At 47.3% G+C, this 14,290-nt stretch overlaps 1 long non-coding RNA gene across 1 annotated transcript; it reads left to right on the forward strand.

Annotated features, from left to right (window-relative positions):
• The first annotated feature begins 2,169 nt into the window (after positions 1-2,169).
• LOC115546829 (uncharacterized) lies at positions 2,170-2,796 on the forward strand. Its single transcript, XR_003977287.1, has 3 exons — positions 2,170-2,225; positions 2,462-2,604; positions 2,756-2,796. It is a non-coding gene; the product is annotated as an uncharacterized LOC115546829 (long non-coding RNA).
• Positions 2,797-14,290: the final 11,494 nt, after the last annotated feature.

Below are 14,290 nucleotides of genomic sequence, written 5' to 3' on the forward strand. Positions count from 1 at the left end.
GACAGTTATGAGACAGGAAATCATGGGAGAGAGAGGGGATGTGACATGCAGCAAAGGACCGGGATTCGAACCGCAGTTGGCTGCGTACGTGTATGTATTAAACTTCGCTATGCCATGGCCACCCCACACTAGCTTTGTGTCCCATCTTGGCCACCCCAGTAAAAATGTCCTGGATACGCCACTGGACATGACTCCATACAAATTCAACGTAGAGACGCGAATAGGGCAAATTTTTTGCTAGAAAAATCCTGCCACAAGATTTGATTTGTAGCGCACTGCACCAGCGAGCGCGTTCATGAGGATTTGCAATGCGACACTTTGGCTCTTTCCCAAAGGGAAGGCTGCAGCCTTTCACTCGAGTTGAAATATTTGAACTTTGCCGCAACATTTGTGTGATGACAGCCAATCAGCATTCAACAGCATGGCCACTGAGTGACATAAAGTAACAGCAAATCAGCTTTCAACAGCGTGGCCACTGAGTAGGGGTGCAACGGATCACAAAGCTCACGGTTCGGATCGGGTCACGGTTTTTGAGTCACGGGTCGGATCATTTTCGGATCAACAACAACAATAAAGATAAGACAAATGTGACCTAAAATAAAATCTTCATCTGTGTAAAAACAAAATAAAGTGAAAAATTAGGTAATAATCCTGCTTCCTTTAAGCATGGTCAATATTTAAAAAATTTGCAATCTGAGGCATTATTCCTTCTTCTTTTTAACATGGATAGGATAGTAAATAATCCCTAATCCTGGATTTACAATTCAGGATGTCTGCATTGCCTGGGGAGAGTTTAGAGTCTACACTCTCCCAAGTCAATGCAGACATCCTCATCTTCTTTTTTTTAGTTTGGTAGCGAAATACAGTTTCTGGTGTTTTATTTGGCATTTTGTAAATCCATTGATTTCGGTTGGGAGACCCATTGCTCATTGCAAGGGGGGTTGGTTGTAGTCTTTTCGCTCGGTTCTAGCCCTACTGTTGATACGGCGAACCGAGCGAAAAGACTACAACCAAACCTAAACACGTCCGGTTCACGTTTCAATGGGATTTACGGAACGCCAAATAAAACACAACAGAAACTGTATTTCGCTACGATACTTGATGATGTTGTTAATACCGGAATTGTCCTCTAAACATGCGCTGATCACGTCAACGCACAATTTTTTTATTTTTTTTATCAGCCGATCCGCGGATCACTTGCGTCCCGAACCGTGATGGTTGATCCGTACGGATCACGGGAAACCCGTGAACCGTTGCACCACTACCACTGAGGGACGTAACGTAACAGCCAATCAGCATTCAACAGCATGGCCACTGAGTGACGTAACGTAACAGCCAATCAGCGTTCAACCGGCCAACCGTTCCCTGCAGTGCCGTCCGGGGTGAACCGCAGCATGGAGGAGAAAAGGATAGTTGCCGTTTGCACTCTCGGAGCTATATGTATAATAGTATGTCATACTATATAATTTTATAGATGATATTACGGCCAAAAGCTGTGTGAGCCTCCGGATGGCCGTAGCGCGTAGGGATTGGGCTTCGAGGGGTTTGTTTACTGGCGTTGCTATGGTTACCGGTCTTGTGTGTTCCAACGGTTTATTAGCGGTGGTATCTAATAAATCGCTGTCTAATCAATACTTCATTCACTGCCTCTTCCGTGGTCATTACGATATTATGGATTGACTGCGTCGGGTTCTCCGACGTCCCTCCCTCTTCCACAACAGGTAAAGACATGCTACGGTGGTTATCTCGGCCGTGGTTGAGAATGAATTGGCATGAAGCTCCGTTGGCGGGCAAAAGATGCTTGCTTCATGACGGAAAGAGAAAATTATTATGCTTGCTTCATTACGTAATAGCTGAACCTGAATGTTATACGTTGTAACATTATAGGCAAAATGTTATTATATTATGTGCTCAGAAATGTGTTACATTATCGACTGGGGTTTCCACATTACAGCTATGGGTTTAATTACAACTAGAGGTTGAGCGTGCAATGCGCACGCTCAACCTGTGATAATAGCAATGATAATGATATTGATAACTGTAGTTATTGCTATTTTAATTAGTATTAATATTATGGACTTTGTGTTTGGTTGGCTGTGTGTCCTGTGATGTTTAGAGACGATGTCGTTCTGTTTTAGAGCTCATATCTTCTGTATTCCTCTGTCCTGTCCTAGACTCACCGTCACCCTGGATAGAGGGGAGAGAGCACTTACTGGATGAACTCGGTGAGGGTTTTATCCAAGTTATTAAATGAATCGCGTCATTAACATTCATTTAAAAAACACCCTCTGCTTCAGTGATTCATATTGTGGTCTACTAAGGTCAGGTTTCTATTGTCGTCTATTAAGGTCATGTGTCTATGTGGTCTGTTAAGGTCAGGTCTCAGGGTTGTGTGTCCGTAACGGAGACCGTAAGATAAGCAGTTCTCTGTTTGTTCAGGATGTTCTTTTACATTCAACAGATGAATTGACACTTCAGGGATGGATGCTTCACGACAAGAGTCTCTACCTTATTTCTACTGCTAAGAAGGGCTGGAGGGCCAGTAGAGAAGACTGTCTGAAGAGAAAGGCAGACCTGGTGGTCATCAACAGCAGAGAAGAACTGGTGTGTGTGTGTGTGTGTGTGTGTGTGTGTGTGTGTGTGTGTGTGTGTGTGTGTGTGTGTGTGTTTGTGTTTGTGCGTGTGTGTGTATGTGTGCGTGTGTGTGTGTGTACTTTGTGGTCATGACAACAGATGCTATTACCTTTGGAAACAGGCGTTTGTCAGCAGATTGATGGGTTCTTCCTGGATTGGACTGAGTGATCGAGAGAAAGAGGGGACCCTCAAGTGGGTGGATGGTTCCCCCATGACCTCAAGGTAAGGCTGAAGACTCTATTCAGCAGCTACTCTTCTCTGAGAGAGACAGACTGACCTCCACTGTCTCCTCCTCGTGGTTCTCAGTTGGAGACACGTTAAACCACGCGATGACGGCGGAGCAAGAGACTGCGTCGTAGCAGGGGAGGACGGCTGGTCTGAAGAACCGTGTAACAGACTGCACCACTGGATCTGTGAGAAGGTCGTGGACCTGGGGCCTCATGTACTAAGGTTGCGTATGCACAAAAACGTGGCGTACGTCCTTTTCCACGCTCACGTTCAGATGTACAAAACGTGAAATGACCGTAAAAATGTGCGGTCCCCACGCCAGCTCCAGAGCTGTCGTACGCACGTTTCTACAGCTATTGTTCCTTTGGCGACACTTAGAGGTGACGCTGGGAAACTGGGAAAAAAGGTGAAAACAATGACTCAGAGTGATTTGCACATCAGAGACACATTAATGAACAATTAACACACCTTGCAATTATATGGGTGGCTATAAAAGCATGCGCAATGGATGAAGAAAATTGTTTTAAAAATGGCTGCGTTAGCGTTGTTAGAGGACATCGCAAATGGTCAAATCCGAAGGGCGCTGGAGACGCCGGGGCCGACGGAGGAGACGCCGGGGCCGACGGAGCAATCCGTGCCCTCTCCTTGCTTGTCTATTCAAAAATAAACATTTAAGTTAATAAACACGAGTCAAAGTCTTTAATATCCTGGCATCTTTACGCACGACTTATGTGTATTGCAAGCAGCCAATTGTATGACCAGTATAATTACAGCATTTATGACTTCAGCATATTTACCTTGGGGATGATCGGCGTCCCCTTCATGGGCTCCCACCACTCCGGTGAGAGCTGTGTCACCGATCAAAGCGGCCACTCTCAAATCGAAGGGGGAGAGTTCCCCCACTCCCGTCCCCCCACCTGTTGCGGTCACGCTTCGGCGGTGGGCAGAAACCCTCCGCTTCACCTCCACCTTGAGGTCTGACCACTTTTTTTTAATTTCAGAGTGTGTGCGCTGCTGAGACCCCACTGCATTGACGGCCTCGCAAACACACTCCCACTCACTTCTCTTTTGTTTTGCATTTATCCCTGTTGACAGGGTTCCAATAGCATATGCTTGCGCATTTCTACCTCGTGGAGCAAAATCTCGAGCTCAGACTCCGTGAAGTTTCGTTTTTTGCCTCTGTTCATGGTGCCAGGTGATCGGATTAAGAGGTGAATCTCAGGTCCAGAGGCCTATTTAAATGAAATTGCATATTTAAATGAGGGCGTGGACAGGGAGGAGTTTGGCACCTCAGCATGTGCGCTCAATTCCACGTTGATCGAGATGTACAAAAGAAACGTGCTTGGATCCATGCGTTCGCACACTTTGATACATCTGAATTTATTTGTGCGTAAGACAGTTTCTGGGTTTTGGCGTACGCCAAGTTTCAGTATGAAATCCACGCAAGTCTTAGTACATGAGGCCCCTGGATCATCTGGAGGCTGAGCGGAACAAAGAGGGTCCGTAGACTTTGTTTGTGTTCATGAGTGGAGAACGGTTCCTCCTTTCTGTTCTCTGTGCCGTTGACAGTAAATACACTCTTTAAGAGTTGAAAGGTTGTTGGATGTGTTTAGGTCTACTGAGGTCAGGTTTCTATTGTGGTCTAGTGAGGTCAGGTTTCTATTGTGGTCTAGTGAGGTCAGGTTTCTATTGTGGTCTACTGAGGTCAGGTTTCTATTGTGGTCTACTAAGGTCAGGTTTCTATTGTGGTCTACTAAGGTCAGGTTTCTATTGTGGTCTACTGAGGTCAGGTTTCTATTATGGTCTACTGAGGTCAGGTTTCTATTGTGGTCTACTGAGGTCAGGTTTCTATTGTGGTCTACTAAGGTCAGGTTTCTATTGTGGTCTACTAAGGTAAGGTTTCTATTGTGGTCTTCTGAGGTCAGGTTTCTATTGTGGTCTCCTAAGGTCAGGTCACAAGGGTCAACCCTTTCTGGGTTCACTTGCACTAGTTTCTATTGGAGATGCTGAACTGTTTTGCGTTCTCCTCCACAAGCTCCGCCCCCGACTCGTTAATCTCTTCGTGGAGTGACTTCCCCTCCCTGGGTAATCTTTGTAGACACTGCTGTGATACTCAATCATGTATGAAAAGGCAGGAGAGAATACTGGGTGTGAATCCCCTGGGTCGCCCTCTAGTGGACAGGTGTTAGGAGAGAGTGAAGGGAGTGTCTGACGCTCCATCTCTAGATCCGTGTTGTAGACGTTCACTCCTCTCCTCCTGGTTTCTTCAGGTTCAGTGATGCCCACGGAGGAGGAGGAGGAGGCCCCCAGCATCACAGAGTTCCACTCCTCTACCCACGTGTTGCCCGTGGGCCAAACGGCCCGCTATACCTGCCACGCCGGCGGCACGCCGGAGCCCATAGTAGAGTGGCTCTACAACGGCAGGCCCCTGGAGAGGGACGGCACAGACGACCAATCAGAGGCCTGGGTGGAGAGGGGCTTCCTCTTCGTCAGAGGTGGGAGGTACGGCGTGAACACGGTCTGCTGCATGGCGAGCAACAGCGCTGGCACGGCCAATCACAGCGCTGAGCTGCTTGTCTTTGGTAAGTCCTGGATCCAAGGAGAGATGTTTGTTGTTGACGTATTCATAGCATTGTTGTTGATACATTCATAATATTGTTGTGGATGTTTTCATAACGTTAATGTTGAGGTGTGTGTATCTATGAATGTGTACATATGTACATGTATGTATGTGTTCATATCTATGTATATGTACATAGAGCGCAGGAAAACAGTACTAGTGATGATGATGATGATGATGAGGATGAAGAACGGTTCAGCAGCTCATCATGTCTGGTTCTCCCTCAGATGCCTGTGACCTCACACTGGACCCCAACACGGCCAACAGATTCCTCTCTCTGTCTGAGGACAACAGGAAGGTGACGTGGGTTGGAATGTACCAGTGGTATCCAGATCACCCAGAGAGATTTGACTCCCAGTACCAGGTGTTGGGTAGAGAGGCTCTGACTGGCCGCTGTTATTGGGAGGTAGAGTGTGAAGGACGGGTTGGTATAGGAGTGACATACAGAGGAATCACAAGGAGAGGAGGGGGGGATGACAGCTGGCTTGGATGGAACAACAAGTCCTGGGGTCTTTATTGTGGTGATGTTGGTTACTCTGCCCTGTACAACGGTATAGATACAGCCCTCCCTCTCCGCCCCGCTGGCTCCACCAGAGTAGGAGTGTATCTGGACCGGCCTGCTGGCTCTCTGTCCTTCTACAGAGTGTCCCCAGGTGGAGGAGGGTCCTCAGACACACTGACACACCTCCACACCTTCTGGTCCTCCTTCACCCAGGAGGACCTCCTCCCGGGGGTTACGGTAGGGGGGGTCTGGCGGACCTCAGGGGGGAGGTGGCGGACCCCAGGGGGGTCCTCAGCCTCTCTGTGTCGGTTGTAGAAAGAGAGCGGGGGGCAGCAGGAGCCTCCCGGGGTTCTGGGGGGCGTCTCGGTGGACCCTCAGTTGTAGAGAAATGGGGGGGGGGGGGGGGGTCTGCGGGGTGCCTCAGGGGTGGAGGGTGGAGGGGTAGAGGGTGGAGGGGTAGAGGGTGGAGGGGTAGAGGAGGGTGAGGGGTGGAGGGTGGAGGGGAGGAGGCTGGAGGGTGGAGGGGGTAGAGGGTGGAGGGGTGGAGGGGGTGGAGGGGTAGAGGGTGGAGGGGGGTGGAGAGGTAGAGGAGGGTGGAGGGGTAGAGGGGGGTGGAGGGGTAGAGGAGGGTGGAGGGGGGAGGGTGGAGGGGTAGAGGAGGGTGGAGGAATGGAGGGGTAGAGGGTGGAGGGGTAGAGGAGGGTGGAGGGGTAGAGGAGGGTGGAGGGGGTAGAGGGTGGAGGGGGTAGAGTGTGGAGGGGTGGAGGGGTATAGGAGGGTGGAGGGGGTGGAGGGGGTAGAGGGTGGAAGGGTAGAGGGTGGAGGGGGGGGCACTTTGTACGCACACAAACACACACACACACATACGCATGCAAACACATACAAACACACACACACATATACATACTGTAGCGGGCCAGTGGGTGTGGGGTTTCCACGCTACCAAGTTGAGTAGATAAATGACACAACACACAGCAGTTCCAGTGCAGAATGGTTTATTTACCTAGTAAATGAAAACCAGGGTGGGAAAGGGACATCCACCTCCTTTATGCTATCGTCCGTCAAACACCTTACACCTGTCTCTCTCTCTCTGGGCGTACCACACTGCCAGGCGATCACACAGATCCTGCCTGTCCTTACCTAGCCCTAGCTCCTCTTCCAACTCCAACCTCCCCACACGTCTGTTGGCTAGCCCTTTTAAGCTAGAGCACCCCTGCCTAACGATCCCCAGGCTTGCCTCGTTAGAGGGAGGAAGACCATATATGGCTTGGGGGTGGAGCCAGCAGGTTGCCAGACCTACCACTCCCCCACTCCTCCCTGGCGTCTGCCACAATACACACACACAAACACACACCGACACACACACACACACACACACACAGAAACACACACACACAGAAACACAAACACATGCACACACAAAAACAAACCTACATAACACATACACACACACACACACACACTGAGAGGACTGACGACTCAGTGTCTCTGTGGCAGTTATAGTCTCTCTCTCTCTCTCTCTCTCTCTCTCTCTCTCTCTTCTGGTATAGCATGATAAACCATGAAAAGGCTTTTAAGATCTCCCATAGTTAGATAAGCACATTTATTATTTGAAATCTACATAAAATACCTATTGATGGTCAATCTTTATATATTTTCAGACTTTTTAAGTCTTAAGGGCTCTAATATCATAATTTTTGTCATAATCCTGATTTGCGACCTGATTTAAAGCAGATGTTATGTTTTATTCATAATAACCAAGATGTCTATGGGATAATGTTGCATGTTGTAAATGACTTTAAACTGAATCTTGATTTTTTGTGTTCTGTTGGGAAGCAAGCGGCCGCAGAACATGTTCAGTTATTAAAGATACATGCTCACCTGTTGATGGTTTGTAAAGTCTGCTGCTTCTATTGTTTTAGTCCTCGTGTTTATTGTGTACATGTAAGGGACTATTTTTTAATCAGAAATTATAAATAAAACAATAAATGTTATTCCGATTTTATTCTGGGACCTCCTCCCTGGGTTTTGGTTGGGGGGGGGGGTGCCTCAGTGTCTCTGTGTCGGTTGTAGAAAGAAACCACAGACAGACGGCCGGACACTCTCTCTCTGTCTCTCTTTCTCTCTCCTCGTCTCCCTCTCCTCCCCGTCTCCCCCTTCCTCCCCCCGGTCTCACTCTCCTCCCTCTGACCCCTGTCTCCCTCTCCCCCCCGTCTCCCTCTCTCCCCCCCCCGTCTCCCTCTCTCCCTCCAGTTTTAGATTACCAGGCGTAAAGAGAGAGAGACCCAACACCAACCCAACCCCACTGAATGAACACATAATGAAAGGTTCCTTCAAGGTAGGTTTGTACAACCTAATTCATCCTTTCACCACAGTGACTGAATGACTTCACAGAATTGTGTGTGTATGCGTGTGTGTGTGTTTGTGTGGGTGTTAAATAACAAAAATGAACGATGCTAATGTGTTAAATAGTTAACCGTCTTCCAGGGGCGCAGGCTTAAACCAGTAGAAACTGAGTGAAGCGTATGAGTCTGCAGCCGTCAGAGCGGCCATGTTGAGTCAAACAGCACTATGTTAGACGCTGGGGGGGCCATACTGGTACTGGTTACATCTTGACACTATGTAAGTTCATGTGTGTTTGTGTGTGTGTGTGTGTGTGTTCTGTGTGTGTGTGTGTGTGTGTGTGTCTAGCCTCATAGATGGGTGGGGGGGGGGGTCTCCCTCTCCTCAGCGGGGGTGTGGAGGACCTCCAGCCATATATATATAACATATTGAGAAGTTCAAGGGGATGATTGAAGACACACTGAATAGTAGTATGAGAGAGAGAGAGAGAGAGAGAGAGAGAGAGAGAGAGAGAGAGAGAGAGAGAGAGAGAGAGAGAGAGAGAGAGAGAGAGAGAGAGAGAGAGAGAGAGAGAGAGAGAGAGAGAGAGAGAGAGAGAGAGAGAGAGAGAGAGAGAGAGAGAGAGAGAGAGAGAGAGAGAGAGAGAGAGAGAGAGAGAGAGAGTGTGTGTGTGTGTGTGTCCCTGTCTCCACTAGAGTGCGACAGGGGCACACATCTAGATCCCTGGTGCAACATGGTGACCAAACAAGAATAGAAAGCCAGGCTAGAGCAAAATAAAAAGGGAAAAAAACCATCTGATGAATAAAAGCAGAAGAGAACAGTGGATCTGGTGATAAAAACAGGTTAAAGCAGGGGGGGTTAGAAGTGGGCTCCCCCCACAGCAATGGGGGTGGTGAGTGGAGAGTCCTTAGTATGGATTGGTGAGTCTCTGCCTCCGTTTGTGTCCCCCAGGAGGTGATAGTCCGGGGGCCCTTTTCCTGAGGCCTGCTGGGGCTCATTCGGGGCCCGTGATTGGCTTCTCCAACCAACAGGGAAGAGTTTTCCTGTGGTTCTGCTGTGTTCTGGAGGTCTCCTGGGAGCTGGTTCACATGTCCTACTTAAAACACCCCAGCTAAGAGCTTACCAAGAATACTAAAAGGAATAAAAACATAAAAACATTAAACAACTCGGCCCGGCGAAGGTATTTGTTGGGCGGTCACTTAGCTCGACAAGCTTCTTAAAAAAGGGATAAAATGACTAAAAGTAATAAGAACCCTAATGGCCTAAAAGGATTGCCCTTTGAAAAACGAGGGATGATGAAATAAATAAAAAAGGTATAAAGAGAGGTACCTGACGTTTGGTTGTACAACAACTTCTTCAGAGGCTAAGTAAGGTAACACTCACAGGTGAGGGTTAGGGTGAGGGTGAGTGTGAGGGTGAGGGTGAGGGTTAGGGTGAGGTTGAGGGTTAGGGTGAGGGTGAGGGTTAGGGTCAGGGTCAGGGTGAGCGTGAGGTTGAGGGTTATGGTTAGGTTAGGGATATAGGATCAGTCCCTTGACGCCATCTGGTGGTGCAAGGGAAGATAGGCGCTGGCACAAGCAACTAAAGATGATCCTGTAACTTTTGCAACCTTAAAACAAAAAAAACTATAATCATAAGAAATACATGTAAATAAAATAAAGAGGGTAAATAAAGAGACTTTTTTTGCATCTAAATCAGTGATTGGAGGGGGTGAGTGAGGGTGAGAATGAACTTGGGCAGTAAAGGAGAACAGTTTTGGTTGTTTATTATGTGAATCAGTGCTAATATCACTCTGCTTGTTGTTTCCAGGAGCAGGTTCTGCTAGTCGGGAGAGTGGTGGAGAAACCAAAGGTACAGGCGCCCCCTGGTGGACGATGGGGGGGCTGGCGCTGTCCCAGTGAGAGGCCATTAGGCATAGTGACAAAAGGGGGGGGGGGCGTGGTCGAGGGCGGACATCCTGATGAGTTGGTGAGTTACCGGTAATTGATGTTGTATCAATGGGTCCACCACAGCGGACTGAGGTCCGCTGTGGTGGGTGGTGTTGGTGGAGGTCCAGCAGTGGGTGTAGTCTAGGGGCTGGGAGGCGTTGGGTGGTGTTGGTGGAGGACCAGCAGTGGGTGTAGTCTAAGGGCTGGGAGGCGTTGGGTGGTGTTGGTGGAGGACCAGCAGTGGGTGTAGTCTAGGTGCTGGGAGGCGTTGCGGTGGGGGGGGTCCCTCTAGTTGTTTGGGTGGTTGAAGCTTAACGTGTAGATGCTAAATAACATGTAATTTGTCAGAAATCTCCATCGGGAAGCAAATCTATAGCTGGTCATTATTGATAAAGGCCTCCAAAATCGACAGCTAATTACTACCCCGAAACATATTCAAATATGATCATGTGTGGCACTGTTGCTATTGCCTCGAAACGTAGATGTCAAAGCACACCTTGTTTGCCCCGTTACGCCACCGGGAAGATATTTTCATACTTCTAATGGATTGATTCATATTTTAAGGTTCTCGGAGTGTGACTTTAAGCGGCTGCAGCAGAAGTGTTGAGACGAAAGATGATATCAAGACATTTATAGAATATTCCCATTTACATTATGATTCTTCGTCATAACATCCGACCAAACATCCCTCACATTCATCAAGCGAAGATTATGAAAGTCCAGGCCCCACCTTCCTGCACTCGGGGTCCGACTGGGCCAAGTTTCAGGCAGGAAGGGCCTCCCCTTCCTGCCCTCGGCGTCCAACCGGGCCAAGTTTCGGTGCGGGGGTCCCAGTTAGGCCCTAGAATAAGGTATTCAAATTTCAGCACTGTTTTTCCACCACATTCTGAACCATTAGGTCTTGCAGGCAACACTTCTGAGGGGCTTTGTCTAAATGACAGTCCATTTGGGAAAACTTTTTTTCTCTAAGGGCTAGAACTCCAAATCTCGGATATGTCGTTCTCGGGGCCCCGGGAAATGTGTGTAAACATTTAAGTATCCCTGGCTATCTCGAAAAGGCCGGAAAAGGGGCGTGACCTCCAACAGTACTGTAAATGTAGATAAGACAGAGGTTAGTTTCTAGTCCCCATTTTTTGTGGGATGGAGGTGTACAATTGTGGCTTAAGGTGTGTAGACACAGCTGGCCTGTGGCCACGTTTTTGAAATCTGGGGTCAAAAGGAGCCGGCACCACGCCGCTTATGAGATAACAAAAGTTCATGTGTATTTCTCTCATAACTTTTTGTCATTATTAAAGAGAGGCCTGATTCTCAGATATGCATGTTGGATGGATAGGGTGTAGGTCTGGGAAGAACTTCAGGCCAAAATCTTGCAGGCGAGCCGCTGGGTGCAGGTGCAACGAGATGGAGCACTTGCTGAGTCATTTCCTGTAGGGCTGGAGCCACAGGTTGAAGCGTATGAGTCCTTTGAGACCCCCTTTGATAAAAGGGGTTCTCAAATGTTGACCCTCAGTCACCTATTGCATCACTTCCTTTAGGGCTTCGGCCTCCTAATTGATCATTATAGTATAATTGAATGCCCTCTTTCATATATATGATACCTCCACCACTGGGACGTGGCAACAATTCTCCAAATCCATATGGGGAGGGGGGAGGGATGCTTGTGGACAGTAGGGGTGTATCCTCGACATAAACATCTCACAAATATTTATTTAATAAATTGTTTCAAATGACCCTGCCTCGTTAAATCAATGAGCTTGGTGTTTTGCTTTCCGAAATAGGTTATAGTAGAAGTCTAAAATAAAAACATCCAAGCTGCCTTTTAAGGATACCTTGGAATATCTGCCTATTTTCTAACCATCGGACCCTAGTATACGAAGAAAACAACACAATGGACGGCAGCTCCTTTGCCGCGTGGTTTTTAGAGCCATGTAAGGATTAGAGGGGGCGGTCGATGGCAACCACCATAGCAACCATAACGGTCAAGTGACTGGATGCAGCCCCGTTGAAACAAATTGAATACCACCCTCCACACTCAGGATATTAATGATATTTAAATTATTATGACCATGAAGTCTTTATTTGCATGGGTTTACATTTCGTTCTGTGTAGCATGGAAAAATCTGAGAAACACTCCCATTCAGAATGCATTGGTTTACATTTCGTTCTTTGGAGCACGGTTATTTTTATATATTTATTTATTTTCAGCTTTTGAGGAGGTGCTTCAAAGATGCAAATGTTTCAGCAATAATCCAAAATCCAAAGGCAAAACCCGTTGGCTTTTTGTCGAGGGAATCCAGGGCGACGCTCACTTCCGGGTTGGCCAACATACGTCATCCCTGAACCACTCTACTGTAAAAACACATGTTCAAGTTGAATGAGAATAATAATAATAATAATAATAATAATTCTGCCATAGTATTTATTTAAGGGGGGGGGGGATACAAGTCTTTTGGCCATTCGTAGTGTTGATCAGCAGAGAAATAATTTGTCCGCAAAGACGGTGACGTCGCTTAGCAACGGAAGACGCTGGGGTAGACAAGTCACCGGACTACTACCCATATAAGTGAACGGAGCGTTCCACGGCATTGAGAAGACCCGTGTAATAAAGGCCTATAATATTTCTGTTTATGGCATAGATTTCTCCTCAGATTAGGCCAATAAACCAATGGTAAAATAAAAATAAAAACGCTCGATCAAAGGCCCGGCCCGAGTATAGTGGTGGGAAATATCGGCCCGACCCGGCCCGCGTCGGGCTCGGGCTCGGGCAGAGAATCTAAACACTGACTGGAACTACTTAGCAGGTGTCTGTAGGGCTATATCAGGAGTTAATGCACGCACTGCAGCCAATCAGAATCAGAGTATTCCCCCAGACCGTGGTCTAAACAATATTATTCACGAATTATAAACAACCCCTACACATCAATATTAATGATAACCCTGTGGAAATTGCCATAAGTGAGAGATACAATTTCGCACGTTGAGCACACAGTTGTGTGACTCGTTTATTTAGTAAGAGAGAAACAGGAAATCAAAACGTGCTGAAGGTAAACAAATCCTGCATGGGCTCTGACGTCATGAGACGCTCATAATCCTTAAAGGGACAGCGATCCCTGAACCACCAAGATAGTAAACGACATGCCTAACACAATTGAAAGAACAACACATAACAAAATACTGTAGGTGAATTATGTTACACTCACTACAACCCATTAAATACGGTATGATTTCTAGATGTCATGGCAACGTCCGCTCGCGACACTGGACTTGCGATCGAGGCATCGACGCGGACCTTCATTCACATAGCCAAAAACAAGAGAATAGATGGCTAGATAAAATAAACATCAAGACATACAATTCTAAAAAGAACAGATGAAGCAGCTACCCTTTTTTCCTTCGCGGTTTGCCTACAGAGCAGCGCACCTGCATTTAATATATCCGTGTATTGTCACAATTTCTCAGTATCAAAGGTGAAAGTAGAAACGGGTGGCCAGAATTGGAACGTACTGCGTACTCAAATTTTGGCTAGTAAGTACGGACAGTACGGGTATTGGAACACGGCACTGTACTTACGTGACACAAACCAGCACCGCAAACGTTCTCTCCCGCTTGAGATGACGTCTTTCTTTATAGGTTCATGGGTCTGATTCGCCGATTTCCCATGCTGATATCCCCGGAGATTCTCGGGCATCTTCGACAATTTGGCTATAGATTGTCTCATTACACGCTAAATAATATAATTATAGCCTAATTATGTATATAGCCTATACACATATATAGGCAATATATATATAATTAGGCAATATATATATATATACATATAGCATTTGTGGTTTTGGCATAAACATAACTAGGGTGCACTGTACTATCTGCGCACACCCTTTCTGAAGCCTCTCTCTCGCTCTCTCTCTCTCTCTCTTTGTCCCTCCCTCTCTCTCTTTCTCTCTCTCGTACCGTTTTGTGAAGCACGTTCATTGTCTGAAAACACTCCCATTCAGAAAGCATTGGTTTGCATTTCGTTCTGTGTAGCACGCAAAA

Source organism: Gadus morhua, chromosome 7 (genome assembly GCF_902167405.1).
Source record: "Gadus morhua chromosome 7, gadMor3.0, whole genome shotgun sequence".
In the NCBI taxonomy this organism is placed as follows: domain Eukaryota; kingdom Metazoa; phylum Chordata; class Actinopteri; order Gadiformes; family Gadidae; genus Gadus; species Gadus morhua.